Below are 12,441 nucleotides of genomic sequence, written 5' to 3'. Positions count from 1 at the left end.
CCCTTCTTTTCGGAGCACGCGCGCCAGTGTCTCGCTCGTCCCTTTTACATAGGGGACGCTGATGCGCGCGATGGGGTGGGGCTGTGTGTCACCCGACGATCCATGGTTATTGCGCGTGCAGCACTGTCGACGGCGACGTGTTGGACAAAACTCCTTGAATAGCCGTTTTTTTGGAGGTCAGCAAGTATGGTCTGATTCTCCTTTCTCCTGACTCTTTCCGACGAGCAGGATCCCTAGATTGGACATTTGAGAAAAGGTACATGGAAGTGACGTAATGCAAAGGAGGAGCGTATCCTAGCAACACTCACGTGGCGGCTCTGCCCACTTTGACGCCGCTACGTCATCGCAAACTCGACACCCGTCACCCGTTTGAGCGACGTCCGGAGCAAACCACCGACGAGCGGAAGTAGCTAATCATTTCCTGAGGCGTCCCTACGCGCGGGATACGGGGTAGGATTTACTACGACGCGGGGAGCAGTTCCTGCGTTTAGCGAAGGAACGGCAACCAATCCTGTGCGTCGCTGGCCGTCGCATCTGTTCTAGTACAGGTAAAAGTATTGAAAAACAATCAAAACCTTTTGGGCGTTGTTAAAACAAACCGCTTTTTTGTACCCTTTTGCAATACATTTAAGAATTAATTGGAGAGAAAGTTGTTCCAATATTATGCGGGATGTGCGCTACGCGCCTTTTTCAAACCAAAATGTCGAACCACGAGGAGCCGGGTGTGCCGGGGGCAGCGGAGGGGTCGGCGGAACCAACGGGGAGCGCGCGAGTGACGGCTGCTTTAGTCAGAAACAATTTTTTTATCTTTCGAGAACTTGCTATTGCTGTGCTCAAATAAGAATGTTTGGCGCAACATCTGTGATAATTCTTTCAAAGTGGTGCAGTGTTTATATGGTGGTATGCTAGTCAGAGAATATATATATTTTTTTTTCCTTTCGAAATTTAACTATTGTGCTCAAATAAGACCAGAGTGTTCAACAAGATATCTGTGATATATACTTAAGATTGCCCAATTGCTTACATGGTTCCAGTCAATGCTCAGTTTTACTTCCAAGAATGAAATATTACATTCCATGTTATCACACTTTTATTCATAAAGTCACAGGTTTTTCTTTAAGAAATAAAGCAATTTTCAAAACCAACTACATGTGCACTGTCTTGAGATAACACAATCACCTAACTTTGACGAAGTACCATAAAAGAGATAATAAAAGAGATAATAAAAGAGGAAGTACCATAAAAGAGATAATAAAAGAGATAATAAAAGAGACAGAAGGCAAGACGCTTTGAAGCTTTTGTAAAATGAAACAATGCCCATGACAACAATATCCCTGGTTCAATCAGCAACTAAGAAAGCAATCTCTGCAAAAGCAAGCATTTCTTTCTAGAGGTAGTCTAAATTACTTCTGAGTTCTTTGCAGGGGCAATCCAGATGGCCTGTTGGTCTGGCAACTAAACCTCCGAACCTTTTCTGTCACTGTCGACTGCGTCTCGTGCCTTCTGCTCATAAAAATAAAAAAAAGGCTGTATCGATTTCACCGCAATGCACTCGACACGTATCCGGAGGCAGCACGCTGGCTGTGCGACGAACTTCACAAGGTGAGCTGAAGAGAGTATGTAGCTTGTGGACGGCCATGACTGTGGAGCAGGAAGCGAAGTGTGCACTTTACGGCTTCAACGGGGAGGGCTTCACTGAGGGCAAGGATGTGACGGGGTTCTTGGTGGTCAGGACCTCAGTCGTGGTGGCGAAAGGTTCCCTGTCGCTGGCGGCGTCCGTGCTGGGCACCACCGCAGCGAGGGTGCTGAGGGGCTTCCCCACGGTGTCCCTGGTGGTCGCGACTACCGTCGTGGCGGCGGACTCCTTGCGTGTGGCGCTCCGCACGGGCACGTCTGCGGCGGGTTCCGAACCGGGCGACTAGGCGCTGCCTCACAGCCTTTCCCCTGTCCGAGAGGCCGACGGGAGGGCCGATCGGAGGGCCGGCAGGAGCCAGCCTCTTGGGAGCCGACGCTGACCTCTCCGAGCTCGGCTCAGAACCGTCCGAGCTCGGCTCAGACTCCAACTCTGACTCTTCAGGGTCGGAGTCTGACTCCGGTTCTGGCTCGCTCGATGCAAGGCAGATGTTGTGGAGCACTGGACATGCCGAAATAATGGCGGTGGCTGTTGAAGGGTGGTAATACAGAGCCCGGTGCCTTTGCAGACACCGGAATCTGTTTTTCAACAGCCCGATGCAGCGCTCCACAACAGACCTGATCGAGGAATGCGCCTTATTAAACCGGCCGCAAGCGGTGGAGGTCACGTGGTTCCCGGGGACAGGGGTGATGAGCCAAGGCTCCAAGGGGTAGCCGCTGTCACCTGCACATGTAGAGGATGGAACATATTACATTCTTTACTTTTTAAATTAAAAGGCAAGAAAACAGCTGTGTGCAACTATGTCAATTATAATGTAACTTAAGTGTGACTTAAAAGTGCGTTAATATTTCTGCACTGCAGTATTAGTTTGCATTATAATTAATTAGCACCAGCTTGCCTGCAAACTCCCTGTTATTTCATGTAACTATGTGTTTTCCTGGTGGGTGGTATGGGATGTGTGCACGATTCCTTAGGGGTGCTGTGTTGTATGCAAGTGCATTATTAGGCCCTTGCATCCGACAGATAAAAGCTCTGTTGCTTTTGGGAGTGTGGCCGTGACCTTAGGCACGGGCAGAGCCGAACACGCTGGCCTTGTCTTTGGCAAACAAGGGGATAAGGCGCCAGTTCGACGAACCTCTTTCCTAATCCTCGGTGGAGTTGGAGATGGGGAAAAGAGCAGGGGTGGTTAGATTGGAAAGTGGTCAGGTCCTATTGGGACACGGAGGCTCCAATAGGAGGAGCTATATAGGCAGACCGAAGAAGAAGGGTCAGGGAAAAGAATCCAGTGTGTGGGAGAGAGACGACCCGAGGACAGATTTGGCGAGCCCCAAGTGGCCAAGGAGGAATTGATCCCATTCCGTACAAACTGACGACCGTTAAAGCGACCAGGCGAGCCCCCAGGGATCAGCGAAAGCGCTCCAACGTCATGCAAAAACCAACCAGCAAGCGGGTACAGGCAGACAGTAACAGTGAGTGGGCCGAACCGGACAGCGACTCGCACTGCGGTTGCATGCCTTGCGCAGTCTATCACTGTCGTGAGATTGGTGTACTGTGGCTTTCGTAGCCGGCAGAGTGTGAGAGTTATGTGGACATAAACAGAGATTAATGGCCAAACTTTGGGTGTTGTCTCACTTCAAGGAGTTCCAGCAACTGTGCCTGTGTGCCTCACAACAAGCACAGTATGTGTGGTACTGTGGCTTTCAAGCAGTGGGAGCCACCGTGTGCGTAAGGAATGAATTTAGTATGCTCACCAAGCAGGAACCGGTCGTCGCGTGGCAGCTGCCCTTGCTCGAGTTGGTTTCGGAGCCAGGAAAATTGCCACACGAAGGAGTCGTACACCGACCCGGGATACCGTGGGTCGATGCACATTATCCGGCAGTCGGCGTCACACACCTGAAAGTGAGAGAGATATTGACATGTAATTACCTGAATCCACAAGTAGTAGATTATACTTGTGGTTCCCAAAGCAGTCGCAATTTCAGAACCTTTTAAGTTATTTTGTCTGACACATGCATGTCAACACACCTTCCTGGATGCAAGGTACAACAAACTACGTTGAAACAAAAATAATGTTTTTTTTTTGTTTTTGTTTTGTTTTTTACGGAAGCTTTAACAGACAAGTATTATTTTTGGGAGAAGCGTCTCACGGCTAACACGCTACGTAGAGCACACGCTCGCGCAGTCGTGAGACCCCACAGCCCGGAGTCATAAAACGGTATACTTAAACCGTATCGGCAATACGTTTTTTTTTTTCTACAGATTTGGGGCGCGTTTTGACAACGTAACATGAGTGTACTTACCACCATCACGTTGAGGGTGTAGAAGTACTTGCGGCACCAGTACGCCGCCTTCGTGACGGTGGGGTCGTTCTTGGACGGGCCGACGATGGTGACCATGGTCCCGTCCACGCAACCGATGACGCCGGGTATCCTGCCGAGCAGCCTGAAGCCCTTCTCCGCGTCGAACCTCTCGCTCGGCGTCTCGGGGAAGTGGATCCAGCCACGCTGGACCCCGAGACGACGCACGATAGCGACGGACACGGCGCGGACCGCAACGCTGACTGTCTTTTGGTCCCGCGCTACCTGTTCGTCGCTCGCCACCATGCCTTGGAAGCTCCCCGTGCCGTAGAAGCGCAGTCCACACAACACTTGAAGCTCCACAGTCATGACGTGGTACGCACTCTCCTCACCTCCGGTTCCTCGCGAAGTTCGTCGCACAACCACCGCACCACGATCTTGGGCAGGCGGTATTGCTTCCGAAAGATCTCCTCCGGGAGCTCGAATGCATCGCGGTGTTCCCGATACAGCCTTTCTGGCGAAAAAAAAGCTCTATTAAAGAAAAAGTCAAAGTGACGAGACGGCGACGCCTCGCCGCCGAAAACATGCTGCCAATGACACCTAGTTCCGAGCAAGTACCTTTTGAAACGTACTCGGTACAAAACGAAACGTCATTTTGTTGTCACGTCCGGTAGCCGACTCCGCCCAGTTTTGCCGACTCCGCCCACCATTTTCTAGGGAAATTACGTCACTTTTGTTTCCAACCAATCAGACGTGATGACGTCACTTCCGTTTACTAAAAAAAGGAACATGTACAATGTCGAACCTAGCTATCCAGATGGTCGTTGCTCTAGACAAGAGAGTAGAGCCAACCGACGTCTTGTGACTCGTTGGGTGGTTCGAGTCATAATCAAGGTAGCGTGCGGTGTGTGTTGGCTTCCTGTAGACCGTGAACCCCAGCTTGTCTCCTTGCCTTTTCACCAGAGCATCGAGGAACGGCAAGACTCCATCTCTCTCGTATTCTACAGTGAACTGGATGGCCGGTTCTATGGAATTCAGGTGTGCGAGGAAGTGGTTCACCTCTGATTTCTTCACGATGCAAAAGCAATCATCTACATAGCGCATGAACTCTTTTGGCCTGTTGGCGAAAGTGCTAAGCGCTTTCTGTTCAACCACTTCCATTGTGAGGTTTGCCGTCATGACCGAAATAGAGGCGCCCATTGCCGTTCCGCTGACTTGTTTGAAAAGCTCACCCTTGAAGCTGAAGTACGTACTGCCAAGGCAGAACTCGAGAAGGCGGCATAGCTCATCAACACTGAGGCTGGTTCTTGAGCCCAATGTTTCGTCTTTCTCGAGAACCTCTCTGGCTGCAGCAACTACTAAGGGAACTGGCACGCTGGTAAAGAGCGACACAACGTCGAAAGACACAATCGTGCCATCATCGCTGAGTCTCACTTGCGAGGCACGTTCCACGAAGTGGCCGGTGTTCAGCACATGTGTCGGTGTCAGCACATGTGTCGGCGAGGTGTTTGATCATCGGATCGACTTCGGAAAAGCACACGTGATAGACACGGAGCCACATATTCGAAGACGCCTGTTCTTGGAGTCGTGGTACATCCAGGATACACTGGAACATTAACAGGTCCCTCGGTTCCTTAGCATCTATTTACGTCCATGGCCTGCGTCACGTTCAGAAAACATCACCTCGGTAGAAGAAGAAGGAGAGGTCGAAGCTCGCGCTGTCCCATTCCATTTTTAGTCACCCCTGAAGAAGGAGTCAAGTCGACCCCGAAACGTTGGGAACTGTTGTTTCTACACGTTTGGTTTGAGTTTCCTTTTTTTCGAATTATCTTTACGCACGCGCTTGTACTTTATGACTGAACACTTACATCTAAGTAACTTGAAGCACTATCTATGTTGCGGTTTCTCTTTTTTTCTGGGCAAATACTTTTTAATTTGGTGAATCAACCGTAAAAAAACAATTCACGCGGAGGGCGCCGCCCATGTTTCGTATTTTGATTAGCGCCACTACTCCGCACTGCGCATGTTTCGTATCTTGATTTGCGCCTCTACTCCGGCGCAAGGTCAACAGTCAAGATTTTCTGCTGTTTGCGCGGGGTTTATTTCTAAGTTGCCGGGTGCGAGCAGAAATATGTCCAGGAACTTTATAAACCCAGCGAAACCGTCAACGAGCCAGGAATGTGATATAGTCGGTTGCAAGCTAAGAAAAAACTGGAAATGCCTCTCAGAGGAAAATGTAATCCTACGCCGAGAAACGCCAGCCAATCGTTTTCGTGACGTCACGATTCCGTGAACCAATCGCGATCCTTTTGGAGAAAAAAAAGCTCAACATGGCTGCTGGTTAACGTAGCAGCTTGGGCGAGTTGGTTGCACATGAGAACACACACCACAGCGCACTATAACAAATAACACTCACACCTTACACACGAAAAATAAAGCAAAATTCAAACAAACCGCGCTGACTGACAACTCTTTTTATATAACTTTGTCTTCTTCAACCTCTAGCACCACCGAATTTCCCAATTCACGCGCACCGATCTCCTAGATGCCTAAAAATGTTTTCTCTTTTTCTGTCAGGTGTAAAGATGGTGTACTTATACAGTTGTTATAGTTCCTGGCGATATGTTCTGCTTCGATAATTTCTCGAGTTAATTGGTTTCTGTTCCTGCCTAAAATTGTACAGGATGGCAAGTGGACGTCGCACCCACAATCCCGGCAGTGTATGCCTAGATGCCCTGAGTTGGCTCTGGAGCTGTTGTTGTTGTGTTCCCGGAGCCTATCGTTAAGGCATCGTCCGGTCTGACCAATGTACACTTTCCCGCACGAAAGGGGAAATGAGTACACCACTTCATCGGCACACTCGACGAACCTGTTCTGATGGTTTTTGGTGCAGCATACTGTTCGGTGGAAATCAGGTGAGTTGACTTGTTTACACAAGTTGCCAAGCTTATTGGGAGCAGTAAAGACGACAGTGATGTTGAACTTGTTTGCAATTTTCTTGATTCCATGGGAGAACCTGTGGAAGTATGGAAGCACGACAGGTCTCGTAGATCTTTCTCTGGCTCTTGGTGTGATATATGATGTCGTATTTTTTGTTTTCAAGATGCTCTCAGCAATCGATGTTAATAATGACGTGGGATATCCGGCGGATGTTAATCTGGAAATTTGGGCATCGAAGCTTATTGAAATAGAATGCTCGCAAGATTTTTGAAGAGAGTTACTTAGACATAATTTGACGATTCCTCTTTTTACTAGCTTAGAATGTGCCGAATTGTACGGAAGAATTGGTTTTTTATTCCTTGGCTCATATTTCCAGCATATATGAGTGTGTTGTAAATTGAGCCTGAGATCGAGGAATCGGATTGATCTTTCTTCCGGAAGCTCATAAGTGATTTCCAGTGGTTTTAGGCAGTTTTTAAAAGTAGATAGAACACCGGCAATAGTGGTTGGAACATTACTGTTCTCGGCGTCAAGAATGATCAAATAATCATCGACGTACCGAAATACTCTAGCAACTCTGGTGGAGTCAAGCCAATTGTTCAAGAGTCTGTCTTGGTGGGCGAGATAGAGATCACTTAGCACTGGGGCAATGCACGACCCAATGCAAACACCTTTCTTCTGTAGATACGTTTTTTCTTTCCAGGTAATAAAGGTGGAGTGAAGATAAACCGAGAGTAGATGTAGAAAATTGTCTTCGGAAATACCCGCAGAATTTTGGAACGCTATGCCACCGAAAGAATCAATACTCTCTTCTACACATCGCAAAAGACCGTCCTGGGGCAGTTCGTAGTACAGGTCTTTTATGTCGATGGAAAAAGCTTCTAGGTGATCATAACTCTGCTGTGACAGGAATTGGATGACCTCGTTGGAACTCTTAATTAAGAAAGGGTCGTCAATTGTAAGAAGGTTTAGCTTTTCTTTGAGAAAAAGGGCGAGCGATTTTTGCCAAGTTCCCTTTTCGGATACAATGACTCTAAAGGGATAACCAGGTTTATGGGTTTTGGCACTGAAAAATACACTGAGGCTTAGCAACTTGTTGCGATCGATGTGGGTGCAAAGACTTTTCAGTTCATACGACTGGCACAATTGTCTAGCATATTTTTTGGCCTTACTCAGGGAGACATCTTCTTGACATTGAAAAACTGACTCAATCGCTGAGATGGCTTTTGTCCCATACATATCTTGGTGCATGACAGCGAAGCCTCCTTCCTTGTCGGCAGGCAAAAGAAATAAGGAATTCTCTCGTAGATATTGAACCACCCTCCTGGTAGAAAGAGAAGAGACCTGCGGTACTTTTCGGAGTAGCAGGTCAACTCCTTCAGATGTAACCCGGTCGACTTCCAACTCAGGAACACGGCGCGAGACCTGGCGGACAAACGATAGCACTTCATGCGGTGACCTTTTTGGTTCCACAGCAAATTTAGGACCAAGACTGAGAACATTTTGCACAGCGTGGGGGAGATGAATGTCACCTATGACATGCACAGGATTGCTGGGACCTTTCACCTTTTTGGGTGTGAGATTGCGGAGATGTCTCAAAGTAAGTCGCCATAAATATTCTGTTATGCGATCGGCGTGCAGAGAGTGTTCACGCCACATGCTCCTCCCAAACGGAAGATTGCATAGGCTCACGTAAAGAGAAGTCCGGTAAAAGCGGGTCTGTCTATGCCATTCCGATTGCAGTATCTTGCACATTCGAGTGCCATGGCCGAGTGATGGGGCGAAGATTCCAAAAAGGGCTTTTACCTCAGGTGGTATCAACTTGTTGCGGATGCAATATCCGAAGGATCTTGCCTGACAAACGCTAATGGCAATCCAGATGACAAGGGTATTTCCGAAGACAATTTTCTACATCTACTCTCGGTTTATCTTCACTCCACCTTTATTACCTGGAAAGAAAAAACGTATCTACAGAAGAAAGGTGTTTGCATTGGGTCGTGCATTGCCCCAGTGCTAAGTGATCTCTATCTCGCCCACCAAGACAGACTCTTGAACAATTGGCTTGACTCCACCAGAGTTGCTAGAGTATTTCGGTACGTCGATGATTATTTGATCATTCTTGACGCCGAGAACAGTAATGTTCCAACCACTATTGCCGGTGTTCTATCTACTTTTAAAAACTGCCTAAAACCACTGGAAATCACTTATGAGCTTCCGGAAGAAAGATCAATCCGATTCCTCGATCTCAGGCTCAATTTACAACACACTCATATATGCTGGAAATATGAGCCAAGGAATAAAAAACCAATTCTTCCGTACAATTCGGCACATTCTAAGCTAGTAAAAAGAGGAATCGTCAAATTATGTCTAAGTAACTCTCTTCAAAAATCTTGCGAGCATTCTATTTCAATAAGCTTCGATGCCCAAATTTCCAGATTAACATCCGCCGGATATCCCACGTCATTATTAACATCGATTGCTGAGAGCATCTTGAAAACAAAAAATACGACATCATATATCACACCAAGAGCCAGAGAAAGATCTACGAGACCTGTCGTGCTTCCATACTTCCACAGGTTCTCCCATGGAATCAAGAAAATTGCAAACAAGTTCAACATCACTGTCGTCTTTACTGCTCCCAATAAGCTTGGCAACTTGTGTAAACAAGTCAACTCACCTGATTTCCACCGAACAGTATGCTGCACCAAAAACCATCAGAACAGGTTCGTCGAGTGTGCCGATGAAGTGGTGTACTCATTTCCCCTTTCGTGCGGGAAAGTGTACATTGGTCAGACCGGACGATGCCTTAACGATAGGCTCCGGGAACACAACAACAACAGCTCCAGAGCCAACTCAGGGCATCTAGGCATACACTGCCGGGATTGTGGGTGCGACGTCCACTTGCCATCCTGTACAATTTTAGGCAGGAACAGAAACCAATTAACTCGAGAAATTATCGAAGCAGAACATATCGCCAGGAACTATAACAACTGTATAAGTACACCATCTTTACACCTGACAGAAAAAGAGAAAACATTTTTAGGCATCTAGGAGATCGGTGCGCGTGAATTGGGAAATTCGGTGGTGCTAGAGGTTGAAGAAGACAAAGTTATATAAAAAGAGTTGTCAGTCAGCGCGGTTTGTTTGAATTTTGCTTTATTTTTCGTGTGTAAGGTGTGAGTGTTATTTGTTATAGTGCGCTGTGGTGTGTGTTCTCATGGCTGCTGGCCTTAGCAACGCGACGCTAGTTTCTCGTGACAATTATTCTGCTTTTTTGCACCGTGTTTTACGTGCCCGAGGTTACGCCACGAAATCTTAATGGTATCGGCTTGCGTTTGCAGCAGTTTTTGCGCGAAAACGTGAGAATCCAGCGACGCTATCGCCAACAAAAATTTCGAAGCGGGCGCGAGGCTTAGCGCTGCTGAGAGGTATGTTAGACGGTATGTTAGACAGTATCTTGGACAGAAAAGGAATTGGGAAGACGGTACATTGGACATGACTTTCTTTCTTTACTAAACAGCTATTTCGTTGACAAAAACATATTCTAACTTATTTAAATGTCCTGAATGAATTAAATAAATATTGTAGTAGTTTAAGACACGTTTCCTGGAGGAAGAAAAAGCAACGTTGCTAGCGAACTACTTTCTCGACGGCGGAGGCACTTCACATGGGGCAATGCTCTTGTGGGTGAAGCTAAAAGATTGTTCTCAGGTTGCATCCGACTATAGACGCTTTGCAGCAGCTGTGCATGGGCGCTGCCATAACTGACCTTCAGTTTTTGTTTCCTCTTATTTCGTTTATCTCACTTCATCATTACCATAGCAGGCCAGGTTATTGCCACATTATATTCAACTGGGTCCTTTTCTAAAGCATCGGCATTTGTAGAGGATCGGCAACTGCCGTTTCAGTTGCTCGGCATCTCGGTAAGACAAGAGAAGGTCAGCAATGGCGGCTGTAATTTGGCGCGTGTGTAAAGCGTCTATAGCGCTGCCAAGGATAGGGATGTTGATGAGAACAAAGACGAACTACCATGGCGGGCGTACAGGGAATATTTTGCTGTGGTGAATGTGGTCGTTAACAACTTGACCGCAGAATGCAAACTTTGCAAGAAGGAGTACTCTACCACCAAGTCGTCGTGTTAAAATCTGAGAAAACACCTCGAGGTGAGTTTTGGCGTTCATTCTTTTTCCAGCTGAACTATAATGTTTGAATTTACCGCTATGGTGGAAGCCTGACTGATTCGTGTGTATAATGTTTTCTTTTATTCACAATTTTTTTGCTTTCCACGGAATTTCGAAAAATCATTACTTCGCACTTCAAAAAGTTGACACCCGAAAGCGCAAATGGGATTATTCAGCACCCTCCCCTTCAGCAAAGAAAACTGCAAGTGAAAATAAAAAACTCGGAACTTTCTTGTTTGTGGACAACTGCAACGCTCGACAACGAATTCCATCTCAAGCGGAAGTAGACCATTTGGTGCTCAACTTTGTTATTGGAAACGTGCAGTGCTTTTCCGTTGTTGAAAGCAAGCAATTTGAAGATCTTGTACACGGCTTGCAACCAACACGAACTGTTATGACCCGGAAAACTCTGGTAGCTCACATCGACAGATTTTACAAAGAGAGGAAAGCTGCTTTGGTCAAGGACCTTGAGGAAACCACCGTCGTTTGCTGTACAGCAGACTGCTGGACGGCAGCAAATTGGCAAGTTGTCTTAACTCCTTAACTCGTCCTCGAAATCTCATCCACAGTCCTTTTCGTGCTTTTTAATAATATTCTTCTTTATTTTAGAAGCTTCCTTGGCGTGACAGTTACTTACCTTGACAGTGAAACCTTGGCCAGAAATTCAGCTGCACTGGCCTGCCGACGACTTCATGGCCGCCACACATACGACAACCTCGCTTCTTCTCTGCGTGATATTTTTGCGGAATATAAGCTCACAAATAAGATCTGTGCAATCGTCACCGACGATGGCTCTAATTTTATTAAGGCATTCAGGTAGGCTGAACTTGCAAGCAGAACATATAACGGTTTTGTTGCTTTTTTGTGCGATATATCGTGCGTTCGTTGCTTGCTTGTTTTCCTGGCACTTCGGAGACAGTTCACAGGACAGTGAGGATGAAGGCGGTGTGGTGGCCCCCGTCAGCATCACAGAGGTACTAAACGAAGACCCTGCACAAAGTGCTTCTATGGATGTAATTCACTGGCCAGCTCACCGAAGGTGCGCCGTCCATACTCTGAATCTTATTGCAACTGTGGACGTTGAGAAGGGGTGCAGAGATCGTTTCTACTGCAGCATTTGAAGTGCCGCTTTTGCTAAACTTAAATCTATTTGGAACAAGCAAGGACAGTCTGTCCTTGCAGCTGAATCTATCAAGGAAAAATTAGGAAGGTACTTTCCAGTCCCTAACACGACAAGGTGGAACTCTCTGTACGACGCCATGAGGTTCATCGACGACACTCCGAAATTCAAGATCGACGCTGTGTGCGATGTCTTATCGTTTACGGTGTTTATTTTCAATTATTCGTGTGAATAACCCTTTACACCTTATATCTCTTTATCAGACCATAA

The sequence above is a fragment of the Ixodes scapularis genome, unplaced genomic scaffold, assembly GCF_016920785.2.
Source record: "Ixodes scapularis isolate PalLabHiFi unplaced genomic scaffold, ASM1692078v2 PGA_scaffold1__304_contigs__length_218370807, whole genome shotgun sequence".
Taxonomy (NCBI): domain Eukaryota; kingdom Metazoa; phylum Arthropoda; class Arachnida; order Ixodida; family Ixodidae; genus Ixodes; species Ixodes scapularis.
Note: the sequence above shows the minus strand (reverse complement) of the source record.